General features: G+C 39.1%; 2 pseudogenes; both read right to left on the bottom strand.

The window, feature by feature from the left end:
* Nucleotides 1-1,404: 1,404 nt before the first annotated feature.
* LOC110315252 overlaps nucleotides 1,405-14,477 on the bottom strand; it is a 33,978-nt pseudogene continuing 20,905 nt past the window's right edge.
* Nucleotides 2,193-4,209, bottom strand: LOC110315253 (annotated as a pseudogene).

The following is a 14,477-nucleotide window of genomic DNA, read 5'->3' on the forward strand; positions in this document are numbered from 1 at the left end:
CTCTTTAGAAGTATTCTCTTGTTTTTCTTTAAGAACTTGTATCTCTTTAGCAGTGTTTTCTTGCACTTCTTTAATAATGCCCTTCTTAAAATCCTCTAACTGCATCATGAGGTATGCTTTTAAATCCGATTCTTGCTTTTCTTGTTTGTAGGGTTTTCAGGACTGACTGAGGTGGGAGTGCTAGGTTCTGCCGAGGGTGAGTGGTCTTGGTTTTTGTTTGTAAGATTCCTACATTTGCCTTTCACCACCTGGTGATCTCTGGAGTTAGTTGTTATAGTTGTCTCTGGTTGGAGTTTGTTCCTCCTGTGATTCAGTTATCCTCTGTCAGCAGTCCTGGGAGTCCAGCTCTCTCCTGAGTCTCAGTGGTCAGATTACTCTCTGCAGGGAAGCTCTCTTCTTGCAGGGAATGTGCACAGAGGGCTGGCATTCAGATCTGCCTCCTTGCTGAAGATGTAGGCCCAAAACAGGGCCTGTTCCAAAAGATGTGTTGCCTCTGCAGATTATTCACTCACCTGCATAGAGGGACACTGGACACAATATGATTCTCTCACCTGCTCTGGCAGACAGAACCCTCACAGGTGGCCACTTTTCCTCTGGAGAGGAAGGTTCCCAAATTTCTGTAGGCCAAAATAGAGTTTGTCCCAGAAGTTAGGTTGCTTCTGTCTATCCTGAAGCTGTGTAGCTTCTGTGGTCCACACTCTTGCCAGTGAAGACTGGATCCCAGAAGCTGTGTCACTTTTCCAGTCTGCCCTCTAACTGGCAGTGGACTGGACCAAAGATAGCTCACCTTCCGGCTCAGGCCTTGAGCCTCCTCCAGGGCAGACACCCCTCCTTGGGCAGGAAAGGTGCTGGGTGATAAATCAGTCCCAGATACTGCTCCCGGGCAGACACCCCTCCTCGGGCGGCATAGGCGCTGGGTGTAGGTTCAGGCCAGGAGACTGCTCCCGGGCAGACACCCCTCCTCGGGCGGGATAGGTGCAGGATGGCTCGAACCAAAAACGGGATCCTTCTCAGAAGCTGTGACGCCTCTCCAATCTGCCCTCTCCCTGGCAGTGCACTGGAGCAAAGATCGCATTATACTATTTTATATTTTAGAGTTGAGGATTATGATATAGGGAACTTTACAATGACTCATAGAAACATGACTACTTTCCCATTTTTTTCACTGAAGTTATTGGACATGACCAACTCTAATCCCAAGTTCGTCTCCCAGAATAAATCATCCTTTCTGAGTATCTGAAGCTCATGTCTTCTCCATAAAAACATTCCCCTTTAATGTCTGTGAGAAGCTATCACTGATGAGCAGTGACTCTCAGTACATTTCCAACAATGACTTAGAGATTCATTAGTACAACAAGCCATTAACAAGTTCTGACATATTCTGAAGCAAGACAATCTCTTTACCTTTTCTCATGAGGTTCAAGCCATTAGTAACCATATCTTCCTTGAGGAGACTAAAATTGGACATGTTGTTTTCTTTCATGGCTTGGAAGGAGCTGTACTTGAGGATGAGATCCAGCTCATCTGGCTCTAATTTTTTCCCTAGGAAGTCACAGATCTTCCTTATGGTTCCCTTTGTATCCTAAAAGAAAAAGAAGCAGAAATGAGGGTCATAAACAGAGAGCTCTTAGAGCATAGATTCAAAAAAGGGATCTGTGGATGGGGATGAGAAAAGGGATGTGAAGAAAGGGTATCAGCAAATGAGAGAGCATGAATGAGGTTTAGGCAAGAAAAGGCAATGGAACAGTGGGAGGAAGGACTCACACACAACATTTATATATTGAGTGGGCTTGCAATGTGGTTGATCTCTGGTCTCTAAAGGACAGAGCCTGGGATTTCAATTTAGGATGGAAAAAATATTAGAGACAGGGTCTCATAGAACCAAGGTTAAGCTTTGCTTTGCAGAGGATAATGACCTTAAATTTCAAAACCTCCTGTCTCCGTTTCCATAGTCCTGAGGACACAGGTATGCACCACCACACTCACTAAGTGTACTGAGTTTTTTTAATCTCATAAAAACTTTGTTTATTTGAAGCATTTCTCACTAGTTAAGCCACAGAGCACTTACAGTGAATCAGTTACCATCCAAAGAGAGCAAACTCCTCTCAGGTTAAGTTTCACTATCCTAAAACCAAACACTTTATTTCAGTAAGGAAAACTATTTACACAGAAGCAGCAACATCTAATCATGATCAGCCACCATATCTTTTCTTGAGTTCTTCAATAGAATATTCCTTCAGTTCTGATTTTTCTAAGTGATTGAATAATACATTTGTGAACTTTTTCTCAAGACCTCACATAAACATCACCTCCATGTCAAACCTTCTGAGTTGAAAAGGTCTAAGACTTCAAAGATGAGAGTTGGCGTTTCCCTCTCCATGTAAAAGTCATGTAAAATTTTAATGATTTGATTAAATACATCCGGTTCTAGTTTTTTTCTGAAACAATTTTAGAAACAAATATAGTTAATTTTCTTTACATACTAATACGGCATCTCTGGGGAACTTCTCAATTGTTTGAAATCAGACTTGAGCTGGAAAGTGTTGGCAGGAACTGGATGCAGAACCACAGTGGTCAACTGACCTGGCAGCTGCTCTAGCCTAACAGAGGACTTCTTATTCACTGCCTGATACACATTCTGCTTCAGTTCCACCTGTGCTTGTGGGGCTGAAGTGTCATTGATTGCTTCTATTTTCAACACTTTAGCTCTTGGCATATCTCCTGTGGGCAGAGAGATGCTCTGACTTGAATTCTCCTTGCTTCCAACGGCCACAGCTACTGTTACTGGATCACTCTAAGGGACAGTGGCAGAACTGTCTGGTGCATCAACAAACTCTTTCAAATTGCCAGTTTCTTCAATTAAAACCTTCTTGAGTGACCCACATGTGGAGGATTATCTACAGGTTTCACTACAGTGTCTCTGTGCGAAGTCAAGAAAGTCATCATCCCAATGTCAATTAATTCTTTTTTACTTCTGGAAAGCTCAGTCACTGCTTGTTTATTCCCAGGTTCTAGAAGTAAAACAGTTTTAAATTCTTGCTTGGCTTCATTTATCTTTACCAAAAATGTCCTTGAGTTTCCTCTTCTGGCAAACACTTTTAGTAAGATAGCTTGTATACAGTCTCTTTCAGCTTCTTCATACTTCAGAATCTTGAGGTAGACCATCAGTCTGTCAGCTGGAATTAGGGTGTTGGTGTTGTCTGCTGCTATCTCTCAAGTGTAGCATTCAATTGCTTGCTCATATTTCCCCTGTTTGAAAAAATCCACTGCCCAGGTCTTTGTCTGAGAAGGCTTCTGGCTGCCCCACTGATCTTCAGTGGGTTTTTTTTTCCTGCTGTAGCTGGCTTACTCATGGCAGCAGCTTCTTTAGCACATGAATTCTTTTTGTATGTTAAAGCCTGATCATTTTTCCTCAGTTCATTTGTTGCTCCAAAGTTATCTGGTTGCAGTTCTAACACTTTCTCATAGTCTTTTCTGGTGTCTTCCAATTTCTGCCAAGCAAACCGAGCAACACTTCGTCTGGTGTAAGCCTTGGTGTAATATTTGCTTAATGCAGTTGCCAAATTGCAGTCAGACTCAGCAACAGCCATATTTTCAGTCTGAAGTAAGTGAACGCACTGTTTGTTGGCAACACAGTACTATAGGGATCAGCATCTGTGCCTTTCATGTAGCAGTTGATGGCTTCATCATATTTTCCCTGCTTTAAGTACTTATTGCCCCTCTCTTTTAGAACAAGAACTTTCTGGGAATCCAGATGAAGTCCATCTTCATCTGACTCTGACTCCTGGGACACAGAATTCTGGGTGCTGTCTTGTTTGTAAAGTTCATCAAGAATACTGTCCACATCAAGTTTTTCCCAGGCATCATAATCGAAGGATTTTATTCTATTTTTTCTCTTTGGTTGTGGTTTTTGGTTTTTGGTTTTTAGATGTGTGTGTGTGTGCGTGTGCGTGTGTGCGTGTGTGTGATTATTGGGGGGTTTTTTTTGGAATAATTTTTAGCTTTACTTTCTTCTTTTTCCTAAAATTCCCATTTTGAATAGGAGGTAAATTCTCCTCAGGAATGCCACCTTGTCTGTCTTCCCAGCTCCATGTCCTTATGCTTCATGTCCTCCTCCCAGTGATCTAAGTCCTTCATGAAATCCTGCAGCTCCTGTGCACTGTGCTCCACCTGGAGCTGCAATTCAACTGCATTACTTGTTGAAGTCATCATGGCCTGCAGTTTCGGCTCCAGGGAGACACATTGTAACCTACACCACTGCTGGAGGTTGGCAGATATTTTTTTCCTTGGTTTTGTATTGTTTGGTTTGGTTTGGTTGGGTTGGGTTTTTTTTTCCAGACAAGTTTTCTCTGTGCAGCCCTGGCTGTCCTGGAACTCACTTTGTAGATCAGGCTGACCTCAAACACAGATACCTGCCTGCCTCTACCTCCCAAGTGCTGGGATTAAAAGCATATGCCACCACTGCCTGGCAGAGACGTTTTTACTTAAAACTGGGCCCCACCATGGACTTTTTGTTTTGTGCAACGGAAGTTGCTATGGACACCAGTATACCTCAAGCTCACAGAGATCTGAGATCTATTAACTGGCTTTTTCCTTCCAAGTGCTAGCATTGAAAGTATGTAAAACCATATCTAACCTGTCCTGGGACATTTAAATAAACTTATAGAAATGCTGCTAGAAAATGATCAAGACAAATGAAGCATATTACACAAAGTCAAAAAAAAAAAAACTAATGTTAGTGCCAGATAATACTGTTTGCTTAGGCTGAGAACAATTCAGATTTTACAACAGTTTCATAAAAATGTTCTCAATATTTATTACTTGAGGGTACTTCTGAGAGGTTTTGTTTTGAGTAAGCATCTCAGGTGGGCATCACATTCACAATTTTTCTCAGATCTCCAACTGTTGCAATGATATCCGTGTACTACTACAACTAGTTTAATCCTAGAAGATAGCCTTACAAGGCAAAATCTTAGACTACTAAAAATAGATCTTTAAATTCTAGACCTCTCCCTGCTGCCATGAGGTTTTATTGGTTTAAAACTTTTTTTACATATTTATCACAGTTACCCTTAATATTTCATATGAAGGTGAACAATCATGACAATAACTGAAAAAAAATGAGTTAAATGGTTAGAAAGGAAACTTATGGAGATCTGTACTAGTGTGCAGCAGACAGCTAGGTCATGTTCCTTTCTAGGGAAAACTGAATTTCATGATGATTAAGTACAAGATTCTATATTTGGGAAAAAAGAGTGATGAAAGTTTTTTTTTCTTAACCTGTAAACTTAATGCTTCCTGAGAGTTAACACTAAGAGGTCAAACTATCTTTGAATAATTTCATCTTTCATTTTTTTTATTGTACTTTAATTTTTTTATGAAAAATTATTCTTCTCCATCCCTACAGGGAGGCAGCGAGGCTGACAACAGACATTCCCCTTTCCCTCTGCTTTTCTAGATTACATGCTCAAGTCTCATCCTTACCTCTGTAGCAGAAAACCTGTGGCAGTACCTCCTTTAGCTAGTGGGTCCAAAGGTCTTTCCCTCCTCAAGTTGATCTCTACACTCATTACATTTTCCCAGTTCCCAAATTCAACACTTCCTAGGAACTTAAATACCACTCTTGCCAGGGAAACTGGTAGACTATTAGCAGAAAGATCTTCACTTTTACCTATATGTCTCAAAGTCCAATCACACAGTCTCATAATTACCTCTGCAGGAAAACACCAAACTTTGGGGGGGGGGGTGAATTGCTTTGCTTCAGCTCCCAACTCCAGAATGCACTCCCAAGGAAGCCACAACACATTATGACAAAGAAAGCAATTAGTTACACTTTCAGATCATCATTTCTCCCTCCATTCTTCAAATTCAGTCCCCGAGTCTCATTCCCACCTCATTATCAAAACTTCTATTGTGGCCTCTTCTCAATAACTGGCCCAATTCCTGGGCAATTGACTAAGCAGGTCCTAGTGGAACAACCTGCTTTCCTCCCTTTTGTGAAGTCCCTCTGCTGTGTCCAGCCCATCTCTATTCCTAACTCTCAGGCCCCCAAACCCATAAAAACATCTTACCTGGTACCCCAATGTAGTTACTACAGACTACATAGAGCCACCTCATATTTCAAATAACCAGAAATGAGAGAAAAAAGCTCCCACCCAATAAAGACAAGACCAGATATGAACACCTAGAATTATTATCTTCCTGATCTGAGATGCCTAAATGACAGTGTAAAAACACAATCAATAACAACCAGAACAATATATCACCACTAGAGTCCAGCAATCATGACACTGCAGGGACTGAATATTTCACCATAGCTGAGGCACAAGGAAGAACCTTAAAACAGCCTTATGAATATGATAGTGGCCTTTTAAAAGGAAGTGAATATATTCATTAATGAAATCTGTGAAACCACAAAGAAACTGGAAAGAAATGAATTAAACTGATTTACACCAGAGTAAAAATAGAATCAATTCAGAAAATCCCAATTGAAGGAAACATTAAAATCAAAATTTTAGGTACTCAAACAGGTATCTAAGAGGCAAGGTTTACCAATAAGTAAAATAGATAGAATAGAGACCTTCAGTTATTTAAGACATGAAAGAAGAAATACATACATTAAATAAAATATTAAATATAAAAACACTCCTGGAACATAATATCCAGAAAATCTGACTTACTTCTATGAAAATTCCAGATCTATGAATAATAGGAATATAAGAAGAAAGGGAAACCTATGTGAAAGGCCCAGAAAATATTTTCAAGAAAATCATAGAAAAATATTAATGCAAAGAAATACATACTAATCAAAGTTAATGAAGCATGCAGAACACCAGTAGATTGGAGCAGAAAAGAAAGTCTCCTGAGCACATAATAATCAAAACATTAAATGTTCAGAACAAAATATAAAAGGATGTGCAAGGGTTAGGAAGGGGGATCAAGAGGGAAAGGAAAGGGAGACAGGATTGTGGAAGGGAATGCAGGAAGAGACAGGTAAAATCAAAATGTATTTGAGAAGTAGTATTGGAACCTAGTACAGTGGAAACATCCTAAAAACTATGCACATATGAAGGTGATCAAAGTGAAATACCCAAATAATGGCCATCTCCTGTCACAAAGAAAGAAAGAAAGAAAGAAAGAAAGAAAGAAAGAAAGAAAGAAAGAAAGGAAGGAAGAAAGGAAAAGTCTAGTACTAGGATTGGGTTACATTTAATTGAGTTGTCCCCATAGGAATCTCTCTCAAAAAAAAACTGATGCTAAGAGTATAAGTTGCTTTTCAGAAACTGACAGCAAGACCCATTGCTAAAGATAACACCTATACAAATCACTGAATGTAGATGTCAATCTGTTCCCTACAGAGAACCTCCACTCTTACGTTCTAGTGTCTTTGGTATAGAAAGGCACTCTGCATGTTCCAGAAAGAGAAAGGTAAACATCACGCTAGACACAAATCTTTCTAGCTACAGTGTTGTACTCCATGAGATTATGTTAGGTCAGTTGTGGTTCAGATATTATAGGAATAACCAATAATTGATTTGACTTCAGTCCCATTGCATGAGAAGGAGCCCATATACTAACTGCTTGGGTGACCAAGGACCTGAGACTAGATTGCCCAGGGACCTATGGTAAAACTAAATAATGCTCTTAAAAAGGAAAAAGGAAAAAATAGGCTTAAAATTTCTCCTAATAATATTCTGCTGTACACATAGAACAGTGCCTTGTTTATACATCATCAGAGAACCTTTGTCTTGCAGCAGATGTGGACAAATATAGAAATTTACAGCCATATATCATAGAGAATAGAGAATAAGATGCCCTAAATGGATATCTCCATCAATTCCCTCTTTCCAGAGCTCAGGGAACCCTGCAAAGAAGAGGCTGAAAGACTGTACAAGCAAGAGAAAATTGAGCAAACCAAAAGATATGAACCCTCAGAGAGTGAAGCAACATGAACAGAGCTCGGGAGGTTCTTTCCCACATACACTGTGTCTATATCATTGCCTCCAGTTTAGTGTTTTATTGAGATTCCTGAGTGAGTGAATGAGTGATCCTAGTGCTTTCAATCAGATTATTTTACTTTTGTTGGTTTGACTTGTCTATCTTTGATGTGATAGTTTTTGCTTTACCACACATTATTTGGCTTACACATACAAAGCATTGTTCACCATAGGAGGAAGTCAGGACAAGAACTTAAACAGCACAAAAAGCTGGTGGTTGGTGCTGATGCTAAGGCAATAGAGGCATGCTGCTTTTTGACTTGTTCACTATGGTATATACAGCCTGTTTTCTTCAAGAACATAAGGAGGGCAGCTCCCACAAGGGGCTAGGCCTTCCCCCTTCAATCAATGATTAACAAAGTGTCTTGCATGTTTGCCTACAGCCCGATCTTATGGAGGCATTTTCATAATTAAAGTTCCCTCCTATCGGGTGATTCTAGCTTGTGAAATGTTGACACACAACTATCCAGCACATTATTGTATATTGCAATTTAGTTTCCTTTCTTGATTTGAGGGCTTGTTGTTGGACCAGATTTTCTTTAGCAGAAAACTTATAAATTTGTGTGGTTAAGGAGGCAAAGAGGATTTGAAAGGACTTGTGGAGAGGGTGAATATGATTAAAATACATTCACATTTAAAAGGTCTTTTAATTAATAAAAAGATAATTTTTAAAGATTCAAAAACAAACAAAGAAACAAAAATCATAGTTCTCAGTAGCCTTCCTCATTACTAGGTTCTAGTTCCTAACTGAATGATGACTGTAAGACCAATGCTCACCTTTTTCATGTCTTCATAGTACAGTACCAAGAAGTTGTCCCACTCTCTCATGGACAGTCAGCCACGGACGTGCTCAAACCATGATCCATATGAGACTGCATGCAAGGAGAAGTAGAGTGTCAATTACAAAGTGCCAACACAGGGTCTGCTTGACTTTCTTCATTTTCTGAAAGCAGCAGCAGAAAGCTACACAAAGAAAAATCTAACCAGCCTGTATTTATATCATTAAACATGATGTTTGAAGCAAATACACAAATTGAGTTGATAATATCAAGTTCATTAACAAACTGACTATCACTCAGACTTACCATTGAGGCCATGAGGAGATATCCTACTGCCAAGGTACAAGGACAGAGGTGTGTGCTGGGGGAAATCTATCACACCAGTACAGAAATCCAGAGGGGATTCTGGTGATGTGTACTAGAAAGACAGACAGATTTGATGACAGAGATGGAAGAATGGTATTTTGTATAGTGCTAGAGAGAAAGATTCCCATCAGTATACCAACCTATTGGCTAAAAACTAATGGAGGTATAAATGAAAGCTTTATAACATCATTAATCATCACACCAACAAAGTGAATAGGGGAATAATGAACCTCTCTCTCTCTCTCTCTCTCTCTCTCTCTCTCTCTCTCTCTCTCTCTCTCTCTCTCTCTCTGTGTGTGTGTGTCTGTCTGTCTGTCTGTCTGTGTACATGTATGTATGTGTGTGTGAAAGAGAGAGAGAGAGAGAGAGAGAGAGAGAGATGATGATGATGATGATGATGATGATGATGATGATGATGATGATGATGTGAGGTTTTAGAATCACCTTGGCATATGGATTGGAAGCAGATCTGCAATTCCCTATGGATGTATCCTTTTCATTTCTTATTTTTCAATTTTCAGTCCCTGATTTTGCACATAATGCTCTTATCCTGTATTGCATGCTACAATACAGATGTTCCATGCCAGATGTGCCTATTAGTGCAATAATGACACAATTATTTGGGGGTAGCTTAAATGATGTCTGATTGGATCTGAGTCTTGATCCCCAGGATGCAATTCATGCCTGGTACTATAATCCTGTTTAGAACCCACGACTGAAGATGTCATAGTTCCCAACTTGGGTTTATACTGTCATTTTACTAAATGGTTATATTGACAAGCTACTGTCTAAATACTTGTATATATACTGATGGATTTGTGCTACTCTTTACCTTTGTTAGAGATTATTTTTGGCAGTATGCTTTAGTTAATGCAGAGACTCATAAGTGATCAAAATGTACAGCATAATTGTGAGTGCTCAGTCATTGATGTGATTCCTATCATTCCCTTCACAAGGCTCAGGAAATGTCATGTAACAGGAAGTAGAAAGTAAAAGGTAGAGAATGGGGTGGAGTGCTTTCAAATTGTCCTCTGTGAATATTGTCCTCTGAACATGAATTGGCTCTAATGCAAATGTGCTCATATCATCAATGGTTGCCTTGAGAAAAACTGCATAACATAAAATTTGTTAATATACCAGGATAGATGGGGGAGGGAATCCTGAGGCCCCATTCCTCACTGAAGATCTATTTGCAGTTGAAGACTACTAGATGAGAAAGACTTCCACACATTTTTGGTATAGGACCACTGTTATATTTCTCATGCCCACACGGATTGTCCCACATTCATGTACATATGAGGGTCTCAAATTAGCCTCAGTGGATTGTATTGTTTTGAAAAAATTAATTTATGGTATGGACATATTGTGCAATGTATATAGTGTTGGAGTGCACACTGGCAAATCTAGTAGACCATGATATACTGTATTCACTTTTTAAATTTTCAAAGAATAGACATGTGTAAAAACTACAAAAATTTTGAAAAATCGGTCAAGCACAAACAGATGATCTAGGAAGATCTAATGCTAGTTTAAATGAAATTCTAAAAGCAGATAATTCAGGAAGAAGGATCCAATATATGATGCTAATTTACTTTACTTCCAAAGGATACCAGTTCCAATACCTAAGACATATTTATTCCAAGAATGAGTTTTTTAAAAATTCCTCAGAAATCAACTCATAACAATTTTTCATTATAATTTGTTTTATCTCTCATCCACCATCAGAAAAGTTTAGCCATGTAGTTAACAGTGATTAATTCAAAGGCCCACAGCTCTTAAAGGTGTAGACAATAAAAGACCTAGGAGTGGTGAACATTAAATTTGGCTTCTATATTAAACCTTTTACTCAAAGGTTCAGGGATCATTTTGGATGTGGATGGTATATATTATAGAGGCAGAGGTGGAGGATGACTTTACTAAAACAGTGTTTTCTGGACACTTCATGGAAGTTGGACATATGAACTCAGCAGTTGAGACAGTATGTGCAAAATCTGTACAAGCATAAACTAGACCAAGCCCCATCATAAAGCAAGATGTCATGTTGTGCCAACTTTGAGGAACTACTAGTGACTGATAGCTTCCTGAGTCAGGATACTTTATGAGTGTTTATCCAACTCCACTGGATATTCATACACCCCAAAATGTGTAGGCAGCATTAATTGGAATGGGTGGTTTTAAAAAGTGATGGGACTGGAGAGATGGTGTGGGGAGGGTATCCAACATGGTGACTCACTATCTTCTGTAACTTCAGTTCCAGAGGATCTCATGTAAACCTGGCCACTGTAGGTAATACATGCATTGTGGTTCACATACATATATGCAGGTAAAAGCCACCTGGACATAAAATAAAAATAATTCCCTTAAAAATGAATATACAAAGTTGCATGCTTATGGAATAAGAGGAGCATATGGGGGGAATCAGGGAAGGGAATGAATGTAATAATAATAAAATGTATGGAGTTATCAAAGAGTTAGAAGGTATATTTAAAAACATTTCATACAAAGATAGATCAAAGAGATGCTGAGGAAACTCGAAGAACATTAGGCTTTTAACATTTAGGAGAAAGATCAATGAAAGGAATGCTTCATTTTACAATTATATATGTGGAGCTTCAGAGAAAATGGAAAGCCCTAAAAGTTGAAGTTAATGAAATCACTTAAAAAGATTCAAGTTTTTGTATATACTTATGTGTTGTTATGTGAGGTTGCATGTATGTGTGGGTATGGCTGCATAAGAGAGAAGAGGGTACCAGTTGCTCTGAAGCTGGAGTTATCAAAAGTCATGACCCAATTAGTGTGTGACTACTGGGAAACAAACTACACTCCTGTGGGGAATTGCAGGCTAGTCTCCAGTTGAGCTGTGGTCTGAACCACAATGATCATAATTCACCCTCATGACTCGGTAGGCCTTCCCTCAAGCTCCTGGAATTCCAGCCCCTGCCTAAGGTACACCTTCCACAGCCCCCACAAGAGAAGCATGGTCAATAGTCACTTAAACAATGGCCAAAGCTTCTGACCTTCAGGCTCCTCATCCCTTTCTCTTTGTCTCCTCTCCTTTCTCCTTTCTCTTTGTCTTCTCCTCTCTCTCCTCTCTTCTCTTCTCTTCTCTTCTCCTCTCCTCTCCTCTCCTCCCCTCCACTCCCCTCCTCTCTCTCTCTCTCTCTCTCTCTCTCTCTCTCTCTCTCTCTCTCTTTTTTCTCCCTGCATTTCTGTAATAAAGCTCTTAAACCATAGAGTCTCTGCTCTGCTCCAACAAGGCCTGCTGCATACTCTGCTCAGTGTTGGGAACTTCCTTCCCTATCCACTTTTCCCACAACCCTGATGGCTTTAGCTCTGGTGGGGGGGGGGGTCCCCATCAGGGATGCACTTTCTCCAACCCCCACAGTGTGGGTCAGAAGCAATGCCAACCTGGGTCGAGTAGAAAGCACCTGGCAGTCTCCCCACGCCTGACTGACCAGAGAATAGAGAAACTCTGGTGGGCCGTTGGGCACCTTTTTCCTCCCCCACTTTCCCCGGGCACCAATGGGCTCTCTTTTATTTTATTTTGCTCCCTACACACTCCTGAAAAAAAGAAAGCAAGTGCTATAGACCACTGAACCATCTCTCCAGCACCTAATGGTATAATTTTCATGAGAAAGATATAAGAGTAACTTTATTGAACAATGAAAAGTAGAAATTAGCACAAATACAAAATCATAAATGAAATAAATAGATTTTCAAAAGGGAATAGTGGGATTATTTTATAGCTCAATGTAGAAAAATGCTTATCATATAAGCCCCATGATAAGGTCTCAGTTTCTGAACCCTGCATAAATTAGAAAGAAATGATTGACTCCATAAAGTTGCCCTCAGGTTCTCACTGATGTTCTGTGATATGTTTGTATCCACACAGACATTATGCACATATAAACCCCAAATAATAATGAAGAAAGTATCTTTAAAGAAGAAAAGAAGGCAACTGGACACAATCTATAAATACCCTGGAAGACAGTCTTAGTGAAGAATCATGTAGATAACAATGGCCTATGTGTATGTCTTTAAAACATTGTCATGGTTGTTAATTGATGATGGAGAAGGATGATGTACATTGTGGGCAGCCCCATTCTTTACCCAGGGGGATCCTGATGAGTATAATGGAGAAAAAAAATCTAGTTGAAGGCAAAAAAACAAAGGCCTACATATTTATTCTCTCTCTGCTCATGCCTGTGTAAACAAAGAAAGTAAATTGAAATCAGTAAGAGAGAATCACTAAGACAAATATAAAGTAAGGTCTCTTAGAATAATATGTTCATCAACTAAAATTGTAAAGGCAGGAGGGCTGGAAATCTGTATTTCAAGTTCTAAAAAGACAACCACTGACAAGTTAGTGTATTATACCTAGCAGTGCTACTTGTCGTAACTGAAGGGGGAATCAAAAATTTTGTATGTTGAAAAGAATGCAAAATTAATTAGTGGCCATCATGTTTGTTCTACAAAATAGACCCGAAGAAAAAAATTGTATCTGTAAAATCACAACAGCATATGTTATTTTCAGCAGTCAACTTGATACATCCCAACGTCACCTTAGAGCCTTAGTTAAAAGATTGCCCCCATCAGATTAGCCTGTGACTGTATATTTGAGTAATTTTCTTTATTGATCATTAAGATGGTAGGGCCCACAGCATAAACATGTGGACCTTGTCTGTATGAGAAAACTAACAGAGGTTGACTGAGTAAATTAGTGTGCTGATTTATATACTGGTTTCACTTCAGTTCCATCTTGAGATACTGCCCTGACTTCTCCTATGGGGAGATTTTTCACCTGAAAGTGTAAGTCAGATAAGCACTTTCTACACCTAAATTGAGACTGGTAAGAGTATTTTATCTAAAAAACCATAAACCAAACTAGATGATTAGTTAAACAAGAAACAAAAGAACACCTTGTGTACCATGGCAGAATCATCAAAAGGATAGGAATTAGTAAATTCCTTTCAATGATAACTTTATATTAATGTCAATACTTTAATCAAAAGATACAGGCCAAGAGATTGTATCAAAAAGTAAGAAGTATATTTGTTATATGCTATTATAAAATATAGACGGCACCTTATAATGACATGATCAAATGAAGTGTTTCAGGAAGTGGAACTAGAAATCAAGCAAATGTTGCTGATATAATTTAACCAAACATACTTGAACCAAAATCTGGTGAGAAATGATAAACTTCACTTTGTATTGATTAGAAGAATAATGCATGGAAAAGTACAGTGCAATTCTAATCACAGATCCACCCAGTTGCACACAGAAAATACTACAAGATATAAAGTAACAATCAGTAGTCTCACTCTGAACAATT

This window comes from Mus pahari, unplaced genomic scaffold, assembly GCF_900095145.1.
Source record: "Mus pahari unplaced genomic scaffold, PAHARI_EIJ_v1.1 scaffold_9014_1, whole genome shotgun sequence".
NCBI classification, from domain to species: domain Eukaryota; kingdom Metazoa; phylum Chordata; class Mammalia; order Rodentia; family Muridae; genus Mus; species Mus pahari.